General features: G+C 40.2%; 1 protein-coding gene across 1 annotated transcript in view; it reads left to right on the top strand.

Moving 5' to 3' along the window:
• Nucleotides 1–21,866, top strand: part of NDUFB2 (NADH:ubiquinone oxidoreductase subunit B2) — a 115,203-nt gene that overhangs the window by 21,621 nt on the left and 71,716 nt on the right. The gene's annotated exons all lie outside the window — the stretch shown is intronic.

A 21,866-nucleotide genomic window follows, 5' to 3' on the forward strand; every position in this document is an offset into this window, starting at 1 on the left:
AAGTATATAATGGCTGGACAGCTTCTAAAGCTTCAGGGCACCTTCCAGGTGCCCAAATGTCAAGCAGTTCAAGTTGAGCTGAATAAAAGTTTGGGTGGTAAGTGCTTCAGAGCTTTCCTGCCAGCAGAAAGAGGGAGACTGAGCCATGAAAGGACTATGCTTGTAACAACAAAACAAAATTCCAGACCTGGACATAAAAAAAAAAACATACCACAACAGGGATGGAGGGAGGAGATACTGCAGCAGTGATCATTCAAACATCATTGATCATTCAAACATCATCTACTGTTATGGTAAACTGAACTTACACAACTGTACAATGTCCATACTATTAATCATTGCTGCAGAAGCCTTGGCTATATGGGTAGATTACTTTACCTAATTACATTTGGGAGGCAAAAGGAGTCCAGAAACCCTTGGAGAACGATCCTAGGGTAAGAATCAAGCTTATAGTGCTTTGTAAAAATATGTACAGAGGACCAAATAGCAGCTTCTAGAATATTCCTAGAATCCAAACCTTTCCAAAAAGCCAAAGATGTTGCTAAGGCCCTGGCAGAGGGGGCCTTGGCCCTGCTTGGAATAGATGATTTGTTATGGTGAATATAACAAAAGGTAACAACCATTTGGAAATGGTCCATTTTGACAGAGGTGTCCTTTCTTACCTTCACAAGAAATAACTATACCTCCAAGATCTTTGATCAGTTAAGTCAAACTACCAGAGTTGTCTGTGGACATCCAAGGCTTGGAGCATCCTTTCTCTCATTTTTAGATTCAGAAAAGAAAATGGAGAAATTGATAGCTTGGCTTAAAGTAAACTTGGATACCACTTTAGACACAAAAAGGAATAGTTCTCAAAGAAAACCTGTCCCTGTGGAAAATGAGGTAGAGCTGACTTATCACCAGAGCTTGCAACTCTGATACCCTTCCTGCACAGGTCAGAGCAATCATCTCCATGTTATGAACCTCAAGTCAGCCAGATTCGCTGGTTCAGTTGAACCAAGTGTTAGCTTCTCCATCACAAAATTAAGATCCTAAGGAGGGGGACTACTGGATTACTTGGTGGCCTCTTATGCAAAATCCCTTTCAAGAACTTTTTGACATAATAATGCATTGAAAGAGGAGTAGGCAGACATGCTAAAATAGTCTATAAATGAACCTTCACTGAGGAATGCAAAAGGCCATATGATAGCAATTCATACAAACCTTGTAAAACCAAAGATCAACTAGCTCTGAATGGGTGCTGTATGTTATTGGCACCAATTAGAAATGTTTTAATTTGCTAATGTATGACTTTTCATCAGCAGGTTTTCGTGCTTCCTTCAGTACCTCCTGTACATCCTCAGTAAACAGATGCCTAAAGGGAATTCAAGACCCTATTATCCAGGCAGTCAACTGAAGTTGACTGGGATCAGGATGTAACAAATGCCCCTGATCTTGTGTTGGCAGATCATTCTGTGAGGAAGCTTGTGGTAATTGCTGCTGGCCATTTAAAAAAAAAAAAAAAAAAACATTTGCATAGGCCAGAAGTCCTGCAATGATCTTGGGGGATTCCTTCTGAATTTTCAGGAGTACCTGGGGTATTGGTGGAAATGTTGGAAAAGCAAAGCATACACAACATTCCTGACAAAAGAACAAAAGAAAAGGCATTTGTCTTCAGGCCTTCTTACATGGAGTTCTGGAAAAGAAACTTGACAGTCGATTGTTCAAAGAGGAGGCAAAAGATTACATGAACTCTCCAAAGATGGAGCAAATGTTGGAAACCTGCTGATGTAGTTTCCATTTGTGAGAGTCCATCAAGGTCCTTCTCAGCTTGTCTGCCACACAACATTGCTATGTGAGAATGTAGGGTGCCTGTACAGTTACAGTGCTGGGAAGCTATATCCCAAGCTAACATGGCTAGTCTGCAAAAGAGGTATGATCTGGTTTTCCCCTTGCTTGATTGTCTGACACACTATGAAGAGGTCTTGGGGGCCAAAGATGGTTTACAGAGTTCAGTGCCTTTATCAAGCATCTTCTACTTTGTGCTTGCATCTGACCTTGATGTCCCACACCCCTGCACTTTTATCCCTCCTGAAACTGCTCCCCAAGCGAAATCCAAAGTCTCTATGGTGACTGTCTACTTTGGAGCAGGGAGGGAGAAGGGGAGACTTTGCTTTGAGGATATTTATTGTCTCCATCAAAAGACTTCTCTTCTTACAAACCCCAGCAATGGGATTTGAAAAGATAAAGGGTGTTTATGCTGGGACCAAAAGTTTCAGATACCACCGTATCTTTCTCATGTATCTTTCTCATGTGGAGTCTTGTCAAGATGATATGAGAATCATACGTGCCGTGAGATCCAAAATTCTGAGGTAGTCTGTTGCAGTGACCAAAGTGAGTGGAAAATCTTAGAAAGCAGATCTAAATAAGAGCTTTTTTTTCCTGTGGAACAAAACCTCTTTAACAGACATGTCTATCTGACATCCCAGGAACACACTCCTGTGTGAGTTAAAGATCTCTAACACAAGTTGGGATTCAAAAATCTTTCACATAAAGGTTCCTGACACTTTAAAAAAGATTCTGCAAAGATAAGCAAATCCTCCAACTATGGAAAAAAATGTGGATACCCTGTAACTGGCAATTACCTATAACTGGAGCTAGACACTTTGAACACTCTTGGTGCAGCAGACACTCTTGGTGCAGCAGACAGTCCAAAGCTTTAAGGCTGAGAACTGATGTGATTTAGATATACAAACCCTTAAACGTCAGAAGTCTGGATATATAGGGGTGTGATAAGAATCTTGTGTCTAGTCATGTCTAGTCATACCAGTAAACTAGAAAGCGGTAGTACCAACAGGTTGTAAAGTGACATAATTTTGAAATAGGGCACTATCACAAACAAAGATCCAGAACTGGTCTCAAAGCACTTTCTTTAGCAGTAAGAATATCCTTTAATAAACCCTTCCTAACTTGTGAAAGAGAAACTGGTTCTATCCGTCCTTGGACAGCATGAGATGAGCAGGTGGAAAAGAGTTTGATCAGGAGGATGAATTATGACCCCTTGGAAAGGAGAATGTCTGACGCAATCTGCTGCCAAAGAGAATGAAGATTAAGACTTTCTGGAAGAAAAAAGGGGCCAGGATGGGAGTGTTACATGGCCTCTTGAATAGTAATTCGGACATATTGCATTGCCCTTTGTTTTGGGAGATTAGATAATTTGGACATATTGCATTGCCCTTTGTTTTGGGAGGTTAGACACTTTTTGGCACATCCTTGCCATTCCTTCTTAAATGTCCATTTACCTGAATTCTGTGAGTGTTTCCATTTTTTTTCTCTCCCAAAAATGGACAATTTGAAATGGAAAGCAGAAAAATCTGATTCCCTGGATCAGCTTGCCCCTTTCATTACACGTTTCACCTCTGCAGCAGAGGGGCCAAACACTAAATGCAGCCATGCAAACCTCCTTAAAACGGTACTAGTGGTCATAGTCCTGGAAGAATTACCAACAGCGTCACGTACGTACTGCAAACTAGGAGTAGTGACCTCTGCAAAAGAGGAAACCAAGTTATTTCAAGCAGTTTTTCCTCTCTAAGAAATTGCAGATAAAACATTCCCCATATTTTCACAATTTGTCAGAATAAACTTCAGTATATGAACCTGACAGTTCAATATTCTGAAAACCTCTGGCACAACAGGGAAACCTTCACAGGACCAACAATAGTGGCTCTCCTTTGCCCACTGAGGTGATTCCCAAGACCAGAGGGTATGGCTAGCCCCTGGTCCATAATGGTTGCAGGTACTACACCAGAGGGATCTGGGGGTAAAAAGTGAGTAGTCTGAGGAACAACAAATAGCCATAGCAGAGTTAACCACCTGCAGCTGAGGCAAATTGCTAGCCTGCTGTGATGGCAAATGCTGTTTTAACTTTTTTCTTTTTGTAGCGGAAGCAGGGCCGACCATGGACTAGTAGTCTGTTCCATGGTCAAACTGAAAATGGTGCCTTTTCCTGGGGAAGACTACCAGCAAATGTTAGTAAAACTACTAGTCCACAAAAGTTTTCCCATTAAAAGTCACAGTAGAAAGCACTTTCAAATCACTGTTATCCTAACCAAGGAAAATTTCTCCACAGAAAATATGCTTTCCCAGTTACTTGGCACTACTTTTAAACTGAAAAAACAACACAAGTGCTCCTTTTAAAAGGTATGTTAGTCTTGACAGTCCATTAAAACACACTCCTAGCTTTAAAATTCCATTTTCCTGAAAAGGAAAGTAATAAAACATCAATAAATTTAAGAAAATGGAAAGCCCCCCACACCACCAAACGGGATTTCCCAGCAATGGAAAGCACACGCTGATGGTCAATCCTCAAAAGCCTCGAAGCATACTCTTCGTCAGTAAAGCTCTGACTGGATTCAAGCCCAGACTTGTCTTTTTTAGTCAGCTCAGCTTGAGCTGCTTGACAATTTGTGAGCATGGAAGGTGCCTAGATACTTTGTAAGCTGGCTGGCCATTCTATCCTTGGCGGGATACAAGTCGCATAACTAAGGTTAATGCAGCAGTGATAGATTATGATTTAACATCAGCAATAATGTGAAATGAGTGAAATAAAAAGGAATAAGTGTAAAGTATCTTTCCTCCAGCAGTTTAGCCATGAGAACCGTGCTTCTGCAAGAAGTGGATAAAAAGACTGTATGTTGACTGTTAAATTGGTAGGCAGACTTTAAATTATACTTCTCACTTGGTCATTAATGTTCAGAAAGACAATGGAGGTTACTAAAGATGTTGCTTTAAGTTAAGAAAAAAAATTTTGCTCTTAGTAAAATTTGTATAACAAATTCCTTACGCAAGCTGCAATTTATATTGTAAAGCAATTCTGTTCAGTATGCAGAGTGAGTTAGAGAGGAATCTTGTCAGTAACTGTTTATGCTAGGAATATTAAAAGTAAGAAAATATTTCTCTTTAGTGAGCTGTATCTGAGCTTTACACTAACAAAACAGGATATAAGCAATATAATGTTCTGACCGTGAAGTAAATTGCATGTTGTATTGTACGGTAGTTCTCTCCAGGTCACATTTAAAATTCATCTGCATGCAGGAGTCTTATTACCACAGACTGCTTATGCTAGTGATATTAAAGAAAATATTTCTCTTTACTGTACTGTATCTGGGCTTTACATTGTAAACAAGATAAAAGCATTATAATGTTCTGATCTCAGGTTGCTGAGGATGATTAAAAAATGTATTGAGCCTATTGTATGCAATTTACTATTTAACAATCACCCCCCGTCTTTATAAAAGTTTAAGTAATGTTAGTTTTATGCTGCAGACAAGGGAATTGTTTAAGCAAATGGACTAGAAAATGAAAAACATGAAAAAAAAGACCGTTTAAGAACATCTGAAAAGAGCTGTTAATTTTATCGGGGTAAATTATTTTTAGCTGCAGACAAACAAAACATAAGCAAGCAATTAGTCATGACAGGCTTAACCAGTGTGCTCTAAATCTCTACACTATTTGATTTGTAAAGTTGTTATAGCAATAACCTACGCCTGGGTGTGGGTAATGCTGGATTTACCCACGGTTGGTGTGATTTGGTCAAGGGCGAAGCCAGAGTGGCCAAACAAAGCCAACCGTGGGTAAATCAGCATTACCCACACCCAGAAGTGGGTTATTGCTATTATACAATGACATTATTTAAGAAAAATTAATTACTTTTCTTAAATGGTATTGTATAACGCCTCCTTGCTGCCCTTCTGCAGTTGTCTGGTATTCTGCGGCAGTTCTGCTGTACTGCGCTTACGTATGCCTACACAGTACATCAGAGCTGTGGGCAAAAGCAGCGGAGAAAGCAGGATCTCAGTTGCTTTTTACTGTTTCGCTATAACGGCTTTAAAATAAGCAACGGAGATCTCCGTTGCTTTTTTTAAAGCTGTCTCGCTATGTTAAACTCTTTTAACATAGCGCGACAGACTTGTACTAATGGAAAAAGCCCGGACCTTTTTCCATTAGTACAAGTATTTACAATGTGCACGCTGACCAATCAGCGTGCACGTTTTGGAATATTAATGAGAGGTCGTGGTATAATAGTTGTTTCTCTACCTTCAGCAAATGTTTTGCGGATGATTAGTCTTCAGGTGCAAGCAATAATGGACCAAACAAAGTGTTCAGTCATTCATATAAAAGTCATTAATGTAACCATTTAAATGAGAACTGCCAAGCAGTCCAGTGAAAATAAATGAAGTTTGACACTGTGGGAAGTGTGTTGGGGATTGGTAAAGTATAGTTCAGGTGTTTACCTCAGGCACAAGGTGCAGGGTTTGATTGTCATCATTGGTCAAACTTTGTTTATTGGTAAGGCACATAATAGTCTGACTGAATGCCTAGTATTTATCCATGAACACTTGTGCAAGTAAGTACATCTCCAGCAGCCTTGGCACTTCAATGTGTTAAACAGAAGAGTGCACGATTTGACTTATTCATTTAAGTGCAATCTGCAATTTTTTTTTTTTTAAGGCAAATATTACTTTACTGATAGCATGAAATAAAAAGTTTACTTCACAACACCACTTAATTGAAAGCTTTGAAACCAGTCCAATAACTGTTTCTGATCTTACAATGATAAAAACCAGGATAAAGATGCAGAGTAATGAAGTAAGAAGGAAAGCACCACTGCCTTATTTTTTCTGTTAAAAATAAAGGAATTTAAGGAAGGGGTAGTGGAAAGATTTGCAAGTGGTCAGGAAAGACTAGACATTTTTTCAGAATATATATCTAGGTTGTGGGATAAAGTGAAAATGTAGTACAACAATATGGTGGAATTGAGAAAGAAAGGGAAATGAGACAAGTAACAGGAGTTTATTGAAGTGTTTGACAAAGGTTAAAGTACTGCAGAAGAAGGGAAATCGCAGAACAAGATGAATAAATTGCTTAATGTGAAGGGGTAAATAAGGGAGTATTTGGATAATAAGCATGGGTTTAGAAAGCTTCCTGTTAAGCAGTTATTTCTGAAAACATCTGCACACAACAAAAGCTCTTGGCACAAGTTCTGCAACATAAAGTAGAAAGGGTTATGGCCAAACTTATGAATCTTTGACAAGAAAAATAATAGAGAAATCGGAGATATTTTAGAAATTCTATGAATTTTGTATAAAGCAGATGAATGAGGAACATGAGAAAAGCACAGAATATTTATGGAAGATGGGGCTCAATAACTAATAGCCAAGATAGGAAGAGGTGAGATAAAAATGATGTATACATCAATTTATAGGAAGTCTCCAGGAACAAATGCTATTCCTGTGGGAAGTTTGGTAAGTTTGGTAGTTAGGAGGAAAAAGAGTAAGTAGTTTCATTTAATACTATAGGGTCATAGGTGGGTACTAGGCTATCGGCCCAAGGGCCTAAGTAAGCCCAGCCAACAAGGTACCCTGGCTTACGCCTCCCAATTTCCTGTGCCCCTGTTGGGCAGAGACACAAGTGATCCCCGGGGTGTATCTTCTATTTCCCAGTCACTTATCAAGATTTTTCTTAGAGTACTAATGAGGAGCTTTGCTTGACATAGATGGGTAGCTTATTCCAGAATATGGGAAGTCTCTGGGACAGGAATCTGTCCCTCCAGCATGTCCTGTTTATTGTGGTGACAAGGCTTAGGTCCCTAGAGCATGTAGCTCAGAGGGATTGGGATTTCATTAGGTTTAGCATGTCCAACAGCTCTGAGTTTGACATAGCTTTATGTTAGGCAGAGATCACCTCTGAGTAGGCGATATGCTACAGAGTAAAGCTGGAGTGACTGTGTAGGGCATCCATTTGAGGCCAGTAATCCTCTCTGTGAGGTACTTCTGTGGCCTTTCCAGCTGCTGCTGCAGATGTCTTGTGAGGTACATTCCAAAAAGTGCATTGTACTCTGTATACGAGTGCCGAGTAGAGGGGTACAATGACCTATTTTTTTTTTCCCTAGATTAGAACCCTTTTGTGATGCGTGCCATATAGGATTTCCTGACTACTGTGGCGATTTATTATCAAAGGAGAGACTACTGTCTACCTGGGTCCCCAGGTCTCTTATCACACATTCGGTATTAAGTAGACTGCCGCCTATGTGGTAGTTCATGGGTACAGAGTTTTTTTACCAAAGGGGATGACAATGCACTTTTTGGCATTGAGCTTGAGGCCATGGCTCTGACACAGGCATTTGCCTCAGTGAGGCCCTTCTGTAGGATGTCCACATCATTTGGGGATTCAACTATGGCTCCTAGTTTGCCGTCATATGCGTACCTTTGTTAGCCAAAGGCCTTCTGGGTTAGCCTGTACTACAGAGAAGTAGATGCCAAACAGGAGAGGTTCCCAGGATTGAACCCTGTGGTACTCCACTTGTCACTGGTTTGAAGTCAGATTTGGAGTCTGCAGCTTTTACGGTGTGGGTTCTGTCAGTGAGCCAGTTAGCAACCCATCTTGTGGCATAGGGATTTATACCTAGTTTAGTGAGTTTAGCTATAATTCCAGAATGGGGGATGGTGTAGAAAGTCTTGGGGAGGTCAAGATAGGCTGTGTTAACCACTTTACCCTCATCTACAGCTTTGGTGACTGCCTCAAAGAAGTCGATCAGGTTCAGGAAGCATGATCTGCCTTTTTAATAAACCCAAACTAGGTGGAGTCCAGAGTTTGGAGGTTACCATTGTCTTTGAGTTCCATGGCCTTACAGACCAGGCTTGTCAGGCTAATAGGGCGATAGTTCCTGGGATCAGTGGTGGCTCCCCCTTTGTGGAGTGGGATAACTGTTGCTGTGCCTCATTTAGTGGGCACAAAGCCTGATGTGAGACTGAACATGGTGCTTAGGTGGGGAGCCAGTTCGTTCTGAAGTTCGTGTGAAACAGCCTGGGATGTTGTCGGGTCCCATGGATGCTGTATTTTTGGCTTTAGAGAATGCAGCTTTTACCTGCATAGTTGTGATTTACAGAGACTCTGCATTCTTCCTGTATAGTTATGGGTCCTTTAGGGGGTGAGAGGTGTAGGTGTATGGGTCCTTTAGGGGGTGAGAGGTGTAGGTGTATGGGGGGAAGGTTAGTACTGAACCTATTTTCCAGGATGTTGGCAATATCAGTTGGTTCTGTAATTTTCATGCCATGCTGTAACTCGGAGCAGATCTGGGTGTTGCTATTGAGATTCCTGACATAGCCATAGAATGCTTTGCTTTGCGGTTGTCCCTAGAATCGGTGGCAATTTTGTTTTTGTAGCTAGCTTTGCAGGATCGTATAAGGGATCTCTGCTTCTTACTGAGGCTGACCAGGGAACTCCTCCACTCGGGATTTCTTCCTTCTGTTTATGGTAGGGGACCACCAGATTGGCTTCCTTTTTTTGGAGGATAGCATCTTTGTTCTGTTTGGGATAGCATGATCCATGCACTGGTAAGTGCTTGTAGTGCACCTGTGTAGGATTCAGCCGTCGTAACTGTATTGTCCATCTGCATGGGTGTCATGAAGTTCGCCACTTCTGTCTTAAGAAGTATGAAGTTGGCTTTGGAGAAATTTTTTACCATGATTTCCTTAACTGGTGGTGGGGGCGGGATGTGGATATCTAGGGTGATTAGCTTGTGGTAGGATCTGATCAACGAGGAGTTGACTTTGTGTGGAACACTGGTCACTCATGTTGGTAATGACTAGGTCTAGGATATTTTTGCCCCTGGTGGGGGTGTGGATAAGTTGATCCAGGGCATTGGAACTTATGAATTCCAGAAAACATTGAGCGAAGGAGGTGGTACAGGAGTAATTTTCCCAGTTAATGGTGGGGTAATTGAAATCGCCATTATTAGGGTGTTTGGTTGAACCCTAATATTTTCCAGTATATCAAGAAGAGTGGGAATCCTGGAGCATGGTGGGGGATCTGTAGCAAGCTAAAATTTGGATTGCAGTTTTGCCCAGAGTTGGTTGCACTTGGATAACTTCGGATGCATTATTCTGAGCAACTAGCCTAGAGGTGTGGATATCCTTAATGAATATGGATACACCTCCACCTTTGTTCCGGTCCAGGTTAGGTGGCAGAGTGTGGTATGAGTTATAGCCTGGTAGTGCAGGGGTGCTCTCTGGAGCCTTGAACCAGGTCTCTGTCACTGCACAGATATCTGTTATCAATTTTAGAGTGCCTCGAGGGAGTGCCTTTTGAGATTTAGACTTATAGCATTGAGTAGCATTACCCTCAGTTTTTGCTTGCCTGTTCTGTTACGGTGGTGAATTTGTCATTTGAACCTTGCACTATCTGGGCAGCAAGAGCCTTAGCCAGTATCCGTAATCCTAGGGGTGACAGGTGCAGGCCATCTCTGGCAAAGCATCGTGGTCCGTCGACCATGTTGTCCCAGGCAGACTGATACTGATCCCCTTAGAATGACACCAGAAGCTTAGTCAATTTTTGAAGTCTCTCATTTTGTCCTTTTACTGCGGTGGTATTCTGGGCGATGGTGGGATGCTACTCTGGGTTAGGGTCGTACCTGTCTGGCCTACAAGATCGGAGAGCTCTTCCATGTCTTTTTTTCATGTAGTCCAGGGAAGTAAGTCTCTGGTCATTCACACCAATATGGAGAATGACAACACATTTGTACTTGAGTGACCTGAGTGCATGGGTTATGTGGCGGATCCTGGCAGTTGACAGTAACCTTGTTTAGCCTGGTGAGTGGGACATCAGTGTGCCTGACTATAGAGTCGCCTATGACTAGTGTGTTTGGTAAGTTTTTGTCTTATGGGCTGTGGTTGAGTGGCACACTGAGTCTGTGGGCTATGTGTCATTTGGGTTGTGTTGGGGAGTGGAGGTTGCTTGCGTTTCTGCTTTGGAGGTCTCTGTTGCTTGAGCAGATTGAGAGCCTCCACGAATGTTTGTTTCTGTGTGGATTTTGGTGGTGTACTACACGGTTAGTGGGACTATGTGGTGAGTGTGGTGTGGTGCAAGTGTTTACCTTCTCTTGACTGTCAAGTTCAGTCTTGGTTGGAGAGAGTCCAAAAAACAAAGCAAATGAAGCAATAAATGTTCCTTTTATTTCTCACAAGGTAAGCGCTTTCATACACCTTTCCAACGAGACTTCTTCAAACACTTTCACGTAAAAAAACAAGTCATAAAATGCATCACTTTATTACTAATCGATGTCATATAAAACTTTAAAAACCTACATATCCTATAAGTAAAGCCATGCAACTAATGTAATCTAATAAAATAAATACTAATGTTTTGAAACCTCTTTTTTTTAAATGCATTACAAATTCTTCCCTGTTAAGGCCAGGGGAAAACGGGCATATAGCCTAACTTGCCATGAATACTCTAGCCAGGCTAACTCTTCTATGTTCATATAGAACACTGTTGCATTTAATTTTTCTAATACCAAAATTTTTAAATTAACCTTACTTTTTTTGGTTTTATAATGCTTACTCATAGCATTCTTTTCATCCTCAACTTGAATTGCATATTTGTGTTCATATATGCATCTATATAATTCTCAAGTTCTGCCTACGTAAAATGCATTGCATTCCAAGCATATAATTAGATAGACCACATTCTTAACTTTGCAGTTAAATAAACCTGGGATTTTAACAGTATTCCTTCCCTCTACATATAGGTAATTACACACATTGCAATTCAAACACTTAACCATCCCACATTTAGAATTAGTCTGATCAAGCGTAGACTGGAAGTAATTTTTAAAAACTCTTCCCCCTTTTTTGAATGAAACTTGGACCTTTTCCAGTTTTGCCCACCAGCTCATTTGTTCTAAAAATGCTCCAGTGTCAAGTAATGACACTCTTTAATAGCTTTAGAATATACACTAATATGTATAGCCATAGAAATATTACATTCATATTTACTAGTCATAGTTTTTTATTTTTACTTTGACTTTTTCTAGCTTTTTTTTTTCCTCGCATAATTTGTCCATATGGGTCTTAGGATAGCCTCTTAACATCTTATTACACAACTGTTTATTTCATAGTTAAATCACTTATTCTCTTTGACTTAACTGTGTTCAATTTTAGTATGTTCTGGATGCATACTTGAATAATGCAAGTAATATTATTTTGTACTTTTTTATATATTTAAACACTACAAAGTCCAAAAAAGTAACTTGTTCATAACTTTTATGATTAAAACTTGAGATGGGTGCACACATTATTCATATAACTGAAATTATTTATTTTTCTGTTCCTCTCCATAACAGAAAAATATAATCAAATCTAAACATTATCTTTAAAACCACTATTCAAAATGAGCTTTTGCTCCCATCCTTGCATAAACACATTGGTTGGAGAGCGCTTTACCTCCAGTTTGGCTAGATAAGTGCATCTCTCACAGGTTGTGGTGTTGGGTGGTAGGAGGAGAGGGTGTCTGTGTACATGAGGCAATTGCTACATTGCCCCAAGATGCCCAGATTCATCTGATAGACAGGAGAAAACACTGGGAGCTGACCCTTGGACATGTCTGAATAAAAAACTGTCTTCCTCCTAGACAAGTGAGGAAAGGTAAGGTCGTCCTCCTAGACAAGTGAGGAAAGGTAAGGTCGTCCTCCTAGACAAGTGAGGAAATGTCTTCCTCCTGGACAAGGGAGGAAATGTCTTCCTCCTGGACAAGGGAGGAAATGTCTTCCTCCTGGACAAGGGAGGAAATGTCTTCCTCCTGGACAAGGGAGGAAATGTCTTCCTCCTGGACAAGGGAGGAAATGTCTTCCTCCTGGACAAGGGAGGAAATGTCTTCCTCCTGGACAAGGGAGGAAATGTCTTCCTCCTGGACAAGGGAGGAAATGTCTTCCTCCTGGACAAGGGAGGAAATGTCTTCCTCCTGGACAAGGGAGGAAATGTCTTCCTCCTGGACAAGGGAGGAAATGTCTTCCTCCTGGACAAGGGAGGAAATGTCTTCCTCCTGGACAAGGGAGGAAATGTCTTCCTCCTGGACAAGGGAGGAAATGTCTTCCTCCTGGACAAGGGAGGAAATGTCTTCCTCCTGGACAAGGGAGGAAATGTCTTCCTCCTGGACAAGGGAGGAAATGTCTTCCTCCTGGACAAGGGAGGAAATGTCTTCCTCCTGGACAAGGGAGGAAATGTCTTCCTCCTGGACAAGGGAGGAAATGTCTTCCTCCTGGACAAGGGAGGAAATGTCTTCCTCCTGGACAAGGGAGGAAATGTCTTCCTCCTGGACAAGGGAGGAAATGTCTTCCTCCTGGACAAGGGAGGAAATGTCTTCCTCCTGGACAAGGGAGGAAATGTCTTCCTCCTGGACAAGGGAGGAAATGTCTTCCAAAAGCTGTTTTCTTTTAGGTAATGTGGAAGGTTGAGTGCTGTAGTAATTTGTAGCTTATTTAGTGCTAACAGCAAGTTCTGAACAAGTGCTGAGCACGAATAAGCAAATTCAAGTGCTAAAACTAAGAATCTGTACCTGGATCTTGTGGTAGATAGGCTACCTACTGCTTATCACTCCCACTGATGAGCCAAAGTGATTCCCTCCAACACAGAAAGGCTTTGGGGGGGTCAGAAGCGGTCCTGGATACAGCAAGTCTGTGTCTGGACTAGACTAGTTACAGGAAAGGTGGGAAACGAGTGCAAACGCGGGCTTTTAAACCAGAAGGTTGAAAGTGATGGAAAAACTGCCCAAACGGCCAATAAATTACAATTTCTGGGCCAGAAACCATTCTTGTGGTAGGCTACCTAGTGCTTACCACTACCACTGATAAGCTAGAAGGCTTCCCTCCAACACAGGCTTGGGAGGAAGGACAGTACCAGCATCTTGGAAGAAGGCTACAGTGGTTGTATTACCCAAAGTAGTTAAAGACCCTTCTTTGTAATAAAAGGTATAAAATTGAAATTGGCTTCTATAAACTGTGTCTATACTAGCTAACAGAAAGATGTTGCCAAAAGTGACAGATAAGGATCAATGCACTTTTGTGCAGGGGAGGCAAACATTTGACAATATTAAAAGAACAGTGATCCAGAAGGAAGCAGAGTGTAAGAAAATAGCATTATTGTTGGTTGGTCTTGAGGCAGAGAAAGCATTTGATAGCTAGGATATTGAATAGTGCAATGGCAGCATTTATCTTTTTTGCTAGAATAGCAGCAATAATGAGGACGTATGACTGGATGGAGGCACAAATTAGAGAGATTCTTTCAGACAAGCTGAACTTGAACAGGACCACCAGGCATGGCTGCACTCTGTTAATTTGTTTTACATTTAGAACCATTAGCAAAGAAAATAAATGACTCAAAATTCAAGCATATGACTTGTATGGTAATCAAGAAAAGTTAAACCATTTACAATCTGTCTTCGACCCCTTTTTCTCATTTTGCACATGGGGTCAGGTGTCACTTCAGCAGTGAATATCATCTTGAGCCAAGTTTACACTGCCAAGTGGCTAGCCTTGCAGCAGTAGTTCATTCGTACCACTCAGTTGCGCACACTCACCTACGGCCAGTTTAGAGTGCCCGGTCCACCTACTGCATGTTTTTGGAATGTGGGAGGAAACCCACGTGACTGCAGGGAGGACATGCAGACTCTGCACAGAAGGCACCCCAGCCGAGAATCAAACCAGAGAACCTCTTTGTGTGAAGCAGCAACACTAACTGCTGCACCACCGTGGCCACCCTAAAAAACTCTAATTACCATAACTAGTTCTTACAGAAGGGATCCTTGGGGGGGGGGGGGTAATGGCAAATTACATAGAAGTGGAATGTATGGAAACAAAAAATGCAAAGTAATGTTCAGGAGGAGGAGCGAGGTTTAAGGGAAGAGAGGAAACTAACAATACATGTAATGCTGGAGTGAATGACCACTTAAAAAGGAAACTCACATAAGTAGTATATATTAACGTTACTATATTTTTATATAGTAATGTATTTACCTGAGTCACTGCTTAGTTATGATTTAATAAAAGAGGTTTAGAAAAAAGGAAAAAATTAGCCTTATTTCCAGATTACTTTAGTGTTGTGGACAATTTGAGACCGTTCCAAGTCCTTTTAGGATATAAAGGACGAAACAAAAGCTATATAGACAATATATGCACCCACACATGAATTTAGCAATACCCAAATTCACGGGGGCATAATATGATTAAGTATTTAGACATACAAATTTAAAAGGATTGTGTTATGACAAATAAGAATATGTGGAAAGATACTAAAGAATCTAAACTCCGAGAAGCTGGAAACTCTTCATCATGGATATGAACAGTAAGATAAACAATGAAAATATTTTAATCCCTTTAGTTTTATGTACAATTCAGGCATATTTTAATCAACCAGAGAAGATGCGAATGCTAATGAAGAGTTGAAGGAATTTGTATAGGATGGAAAGAGAAGAGGACAAGAATTAAGTGGGGTATGTTGAATCTCCTCGTAGATCAAAGTGATTTGAGATTGACTAAAGTATTTGTTCGAATCAGTTAAATACATTAAGCAGAAAGTTATAAAATCAATGTGGAAAGGAATGATGAAATGGGGGGGCTCAAAAATAACACTGTAGGAGTTTGGATGCATGTCCTTTAGGAGAAAAATGTTCATACAGATTATACTCCTAAGGTCACAAAAATTATTTTGAAAACTAAGCCAAGAAGAGAATGGAGTAAGATTTTTACCAACAGTGACTTCAAGAAGGGATATAGAAAACGGGCAAGAGGGTGCTGGATTTTACTGGAGAAAATTATCAAAGGAGCTGAGATATTGGGAGCAAACAACTAGGAAGGGAAAGGTAAAGTGAGATGAGGCCAAACAGAAGTTTGGATTGCAGATTAGAACAAGGGACTAGTAGGGGAGTGTTAAGTGAAAGTTATCTGGAACAAAAGATGCTGCTAAAAACAGAAGGCATACAAAATACTACATCTTAACCATAAGAATCCATCGGAAAATGTTAGAAAAGTCTGTAAACTGCCTCTCCAGTCTCTCTTCCAAAAGGAACAGTGAGAACATCTGAATGGCTCCCATGTATGTAACAAAGTGCAGAAGGTTTTGAATTTTTGTATGGAAGTATGTCAAAGAAAAACAGAAAAGACATACTGTAACTTTTTTTTTTTAATTTTATTAAATCCAAATCGATTCAGAAAGATGGTGAAACATTAAGTACGAACAAACCTTTCCTAGAAAGGGCCACAAATTGTCAAGTAAGAGTTTTAAAGGACAATGTTGCCTGCCTAGGTCTACCCAGCACACTTAGTCATGACAAGTGCACCATTGCAAAATGTCTTGAACATGCACTATTTTACGTTTTTTTTAACTCTGAAGTATCAGTTCTCTTCGAAAGTTAGACTGAGCTTATAACCTAGACTTCTAAACCACACAACCTAACTTATTTAAGCATGGACAAGAAGCACTGTATAATGCATTAACACATAATTAGTCTTTCCCTTACCTCAAACATCATACCACAAAGCTTTAACACGCATTAATATCCTCATATGCCAAGATGCAATCTCCTACATATCTTTGACTACCTCTCAGTAGTAACCAATGCTCACTACCAAAACTTACTAGAAAGAATTACATATGAACAGATTTTAGAGTACATTAAAAAATATGACCTACAATCTGCAAATGATGAGGCTCAACAGCTTCAGTACGATGACAGCTTATATTCGCTATCTCATTATATACACAAACACGACAGAGTACTGACACCATCTTCCTTGACCTAAAAAGCATTATACAAGACGTACAGTACACCAGAAATTCTATGCTATTATAGCTCCCATTTGTATTATACATGTGACGCCCGTGCCCTGGCCCAGCAATCAAGGAGCCTCGGTCCTCGCCACTAACACCAGAGAGGGTGTTTCATATGAGAGGAAAGGATAACAAATGCACAGTAAGTGCAATTTCCCTTAAGAGCACACACAGAATACAGTCCGGGGCTGGTCGCTCCCTTGATCCCCAGGACCCCAATAAGTCTCCCCACTGGCACAGCTATAGGGTCCAGATCTCAGCCTAGCTGGGCAAGCTAAAATCTCCAGCACCCTCTGTCCAACCAGTGCTTCATGTCCCTGCCCAAGTAGCTGACTCACACACTTTGAGATGCTTATACAACCACACAGACACTCCTGGGGAAGGCTGGCACAGGTTCTCCAGCTGTGCCCCCTTTTCCAGACTATACAGTAGTACCCTGCCACCACCCAGCCAATATCAGCTACCCAAAGATCCTTAAGGGTGTCCAATTATTACTGTGCAATATTGTCAAATTAGTAGATGTGACTAAACAGTCAACGCTTATTGGTGACTTGGTACAATAATCACTATAAATATGCAATGTACTCTAGAGCTTAAATTATCTCTACACAAACCAGCCACAGTTAAAAGGTTTTAAAATATTTTAACAATAAATAAATAACCACAAGACAGTACTTTCTACTACACAGTGCTAGTCGATTTCGGAGATCACACAGAAATGCTTAAAATCAGTAGTACAGTTCTGACATCCCAGAAAAACACTTGGCTAGAACTAGAAAGATTAGGCTATTTCTAAAAGAAAACACAAGTCTAATAACTTGCATAAGACAACAGGCAGTGCTGTGAGTTGGATGATCAAGGCAAAAATGCTCAGTGCCTTCTGGTTCTCTCTGTAAATTGAAACTGCAGTTCTGATAAAATATTACATCATTTCACACTTTCCTGCTGTTCACAGGCTGACAAACTGCATTTACATTGTTTTACACTTGGCAGAAACCAGAGCAATAAAGGACATTCCATATGTAAATTCTGGTCATTAACTTTAGCCTTAAAACAGTAGGCAGGAAGCCTTCATCTAACCCGGCCTGAGCCGAATTGTGAACATTAAAGGCAGTCATGAAATAATTTTAATTTCAAAGGACCAACAAATGCTTGACTTGGCTTTCTTTACAGTAGAGGACAATGTTGCCACAATGTTTTTAAGTTCAACATTTCACAATATATGCCTTCATTTAAGGTGACCAGCTTGTATTTCAACATTTCACAGTATTTACAAATGATAGAATTTATGTACCAAATTCTGTTTGACTAGGCTGGCAGCCTTCTCTCATCTCTACCAGTCTTCACAGCACATTTCAGCCAACACATTTCAGCCAATCCTGGCTACAGAGATGGTTGCGACAGTTGAAAAGGTGCAAATCCATATTTCCAGGTGCTTACTATTGTTGGCTGATGGAGTAGAACTTTTGGAATTTATTACTGGTGATGTTTGTCTGGTAGTGGTGATATTACTGGTCTCGACATAGCTGTGTACAGCTAGGAATCCATGACCCATAGCTTGTTCTGTCACCAGTTGTAAAATAGCATTAAATCCCAATCTCTTTCCTGGGAAGTAGTAGTAACCCAGATGTTGCTATGCGCAGTACACTTGCTAGTGTCTTCTTTTGGTAGATACCCTGGATAGAACCCACAGCTCGACACAACAGATGAGCTGCACAAAGGTTCTGAAGTGGTAGTCACCAAAACTGCAACCAGACCACTCAATGAATTTTGGGTTGTGCAATCGTAGCTGTAAAAATATTGTGTTTAATACCGAAGACTATATATAATACCGAAGACTATATATAATATATCCCTAAGAAAGCTGTTAAAAGCAGCCCTTTGCTTAGACCAAATGTGGTAGACCATGTGGTCAAACTTAAAGGAGAAAATGGGTGTCCCCAAAAAAAACACCAGGATACTAAAGTACCTACAAGATGAACTCCACAACAGAGATATCCCAGATCAATTACAGTAAACTCTGTTAACCAGAACTCCAACCGGCAAAAAAAAAATCGAAGAAATAAATTACAATTTTCGTGTGGTGCACTGCCCCCCCCCCCTCAAAAACGTACCTTATGTTTTTAGAGTGAGTTTTAAAAAGAAAGTGTCTCTGTCTGTCTGTCTCTGAACAAGTCAAACCAAACAAGTAATATATAGGGTACAGTATTTGTCAGGCTTATTTTAATAGTATCTCTCAAGCAACCAGAGACTAAAGTTATCTGGCATCTGCCAATCCCCATGGGTGCCAGTTAACTTGAAGTTTACTGTACCAAGGTTTTTAAAAAGTGATAGCAATATTTTTATTATTTTGAAAACTTTTATGTCAGTGGTTCTGATAGAATGAACCCCCCCCCCCAACCTTTCCCCATATATACACATGTAAGAATAATATAAAAAAGGACAATTTATTTTGGAAGCCCACTACCCATCAGCAATCATAAAAATTTAGACCTTGAGAAGCTGTACAAAATATGACATTTCACATTAAGGAAATATGGATTACTTATCTAGATAAGTAATGCTTTTACTTTCACTTTAAAAAGAATGCAGATCTGAGGAAGACTGAGCAAAAGCTTGGGCAATTTTAGTTGACCTCTATAAACATTTAAAAACCACACGAGTGCTTTAAATTATTAAGTTAAAGGGTTATCTTACTGCTGTAAAATGTTTAGTTTTTATCTACGAATAAAAGCATATGGGGATTTTTTGACAATATTGAATAACATTGTATGATTTTTAATTATGGAGAGAAGTGGTTTAGTTGAAATGTATGTTTAAGAAGATTGCAATTATCAATTGGGAATGATAAACACCAACCCCCAAACACGCAGGGTGACGCCCACCATGACAGCAGAAGGATCTCATTAAACTAAACACCCCATCATATGCCTCTTATGATGTAATGAGAGGTGCCTACCCAGGACCACTGAAAAGGAGGCACCCACTACTGTAGGAGGCTCTCTCCCTCTCGGAAGGCCTCACACTGCAACAGGACCGACAACAAGGCATGTTTTTAAGGCTTTATATTTATTCCTAAGTGTACTAATCTAAGGATTGTTCTTGCCACACTTCGGTCATTCCTAGGACATTAAAGTTGGACCTTGAATTTTATTTATCCGTTACAAACTCAAGTAAGATTTTAATTGTAATGTGCTTTAAAGCACAATACACTGATTCATTGAATGTACACTGATAAAGTTTTGACATCAGTAGTGTAGGAGTCATTAAGAATGTGTATTGTGCATGTTGTGTGTGCACGAGTGCATATATACTGCACAAGAGTTTGCCCTGTCACACTACACAAGTAATATTGAATACTTAACGTTTGTTTTTGTTTTGTGATATGTTTTAATAAAATTGTTGTAGTGTATTTGGGAGGACTTGAAATGGTGGATTAGAAGGAAAGGAAGGATGGAGGTAAAGTATCACATTACCAGGGACTGACATGAGCTGTGTATGTAATCGTGCATTAACTTGTGAAAGACTGGTGAGTTTAGGTGAAGGCAAGAGAAAAATTACTAGATCTGCAGGCCAGCTGTAGCCACTAAGTACAACTGGGATTAATATAGTTGCACAAGGTCATTTCATAGGTGTGATTAAGTATGTGTCAAATTACTAAACCTAAAGTACCATGTCTATTGGATCTGGATGGTGGACCCAAGATTTGCTTTGATGACTGGAGGTTATAGCATTGCACAAAGTCATAATTGATAGCAGCTCTGGGCTGTTTTTTGATGGAGGAAAAATATAGCAGACTTTCTGCAGTTGATGCCAAAGCAAGATAATTAAATTTTAAATGGGGCTGGCAGTTGTGAATCATTGGATTGTGGCAAGTAGTGAACTGAGCTGCCTTGTTTTAAAACTGCTGGCAGTTTTAAAGCATAGTTTAGAGCTTGGCTTGGTGCAGATGGCACATACTGAAGAAAAGCTGTAAAGTAAAAAAAAACATCCAGCTGCGGTTTTAATGTACATGGTTCATCAGGCATTTTGTCCTTTAGAGTTGCAGTAGTTTGTCTTTAGTGCAGAACTAATGTGATCAAATCATATTGATGAGTGTATATGATCTGGAGTAATGTTGTAGAATTTGTAGTCCGTAAAACAAGAGTTGCCCCAGGGGTGATTTGGATTTCTGCTGTGTTAGTGGTAGCATTTGAGTTAGAGGAAAGTGCATTGTTTTGTTTGCACTGAGATGGAGACCAGATTTCTTTGAAGACAAGTCTTCAGTTTTTGAGAAGCTTCTTATTGGAAATGTCTGACGTCTGCACCTGCACAGTGCTAGGCAGAGTCACCAGTGTACTGACTTTTTGGTTGGCTGGTTTACAGTGTGCCTGCATACTTGGTAAGTGAAGAGAGGACCCAAGGAGAGATTCATATGGCACTCCAGTAAGGTTAGTATTAAGACAGAGAATATGCCAGCCCATTTCAATGATTTGGAGGTAGTCTGGAAAGAGCTAAGAAACCATGAGACAGATTTTTGAGGCAGTCCATCGTACGTAGGGCTTGCTACTGTCCCAGAAGGTGATGATCCCTGATGTCAGGCACGTTGGCTAAGTTTAATGGTAGGGCATCCGTGACTGAGCAGAGTTGTAACTTGTGCACACTTGTTGAAGGGTAGTTCCAGTGTCATACTGAGCTCTCAGGCAAAATTAGCTTGGGAAGACTATGTTGTGGTTGATGTATGTATCGAGTTAGTTGGAGATGAGCACATTTTTCTAGTATTAAATACAGAGATTAGCGTGAGGAGGACAGTGGAATGGAACTCATTAAATATAACACCACCTTTTATGAAAATAAGCAGCTGCTTAATTGTTGACTAGAGGAATACAAGATGTTATGGAGTAGTTGACAAATTGAGTTGGTGTAATCAATGGCATTTTTCCAAGTTGTAATTTTGTGGAAAGAGTATCTGCAGCAGGTGAAGAGTGAGATTCAGAAACATCTAAATGAAACTAGTTGAACTTCACAACTTTAGGTGGTTACTTATGGAAGAAGGGTGAGAGAGGTCAAGACTCTTATTCCAAATGTGTACTCATCAGAGTAGTATTAAAGCATTGATTGATTTAAAGTTGGTAGAAATAGCAATGGGTGTCTTGTGGGGAAGGTTTGGGTTGAGCTAACTTGTCAAGCTTCATTAGTATAAACAAAGATTGTCAAAATTGCTTTAGGTTCTTTTTGTGTAATGAT

The sequence above is a fragment of the Protopterus annectens genome, chromosome 11.part0 (genome assembly GCF_019279795.1).
Source record: "Protopterus annectens isolate FY-2018-M chromosome 11.part0, PAN1.0, whole genome shotgun sequence".
In the NCBI taxonomy this organism is placed as follows: Eukaryota; Metazoa; Chordata; order Ceratodontiformes; family Protopteridae; genus Protopterus; species Protopterus annectens.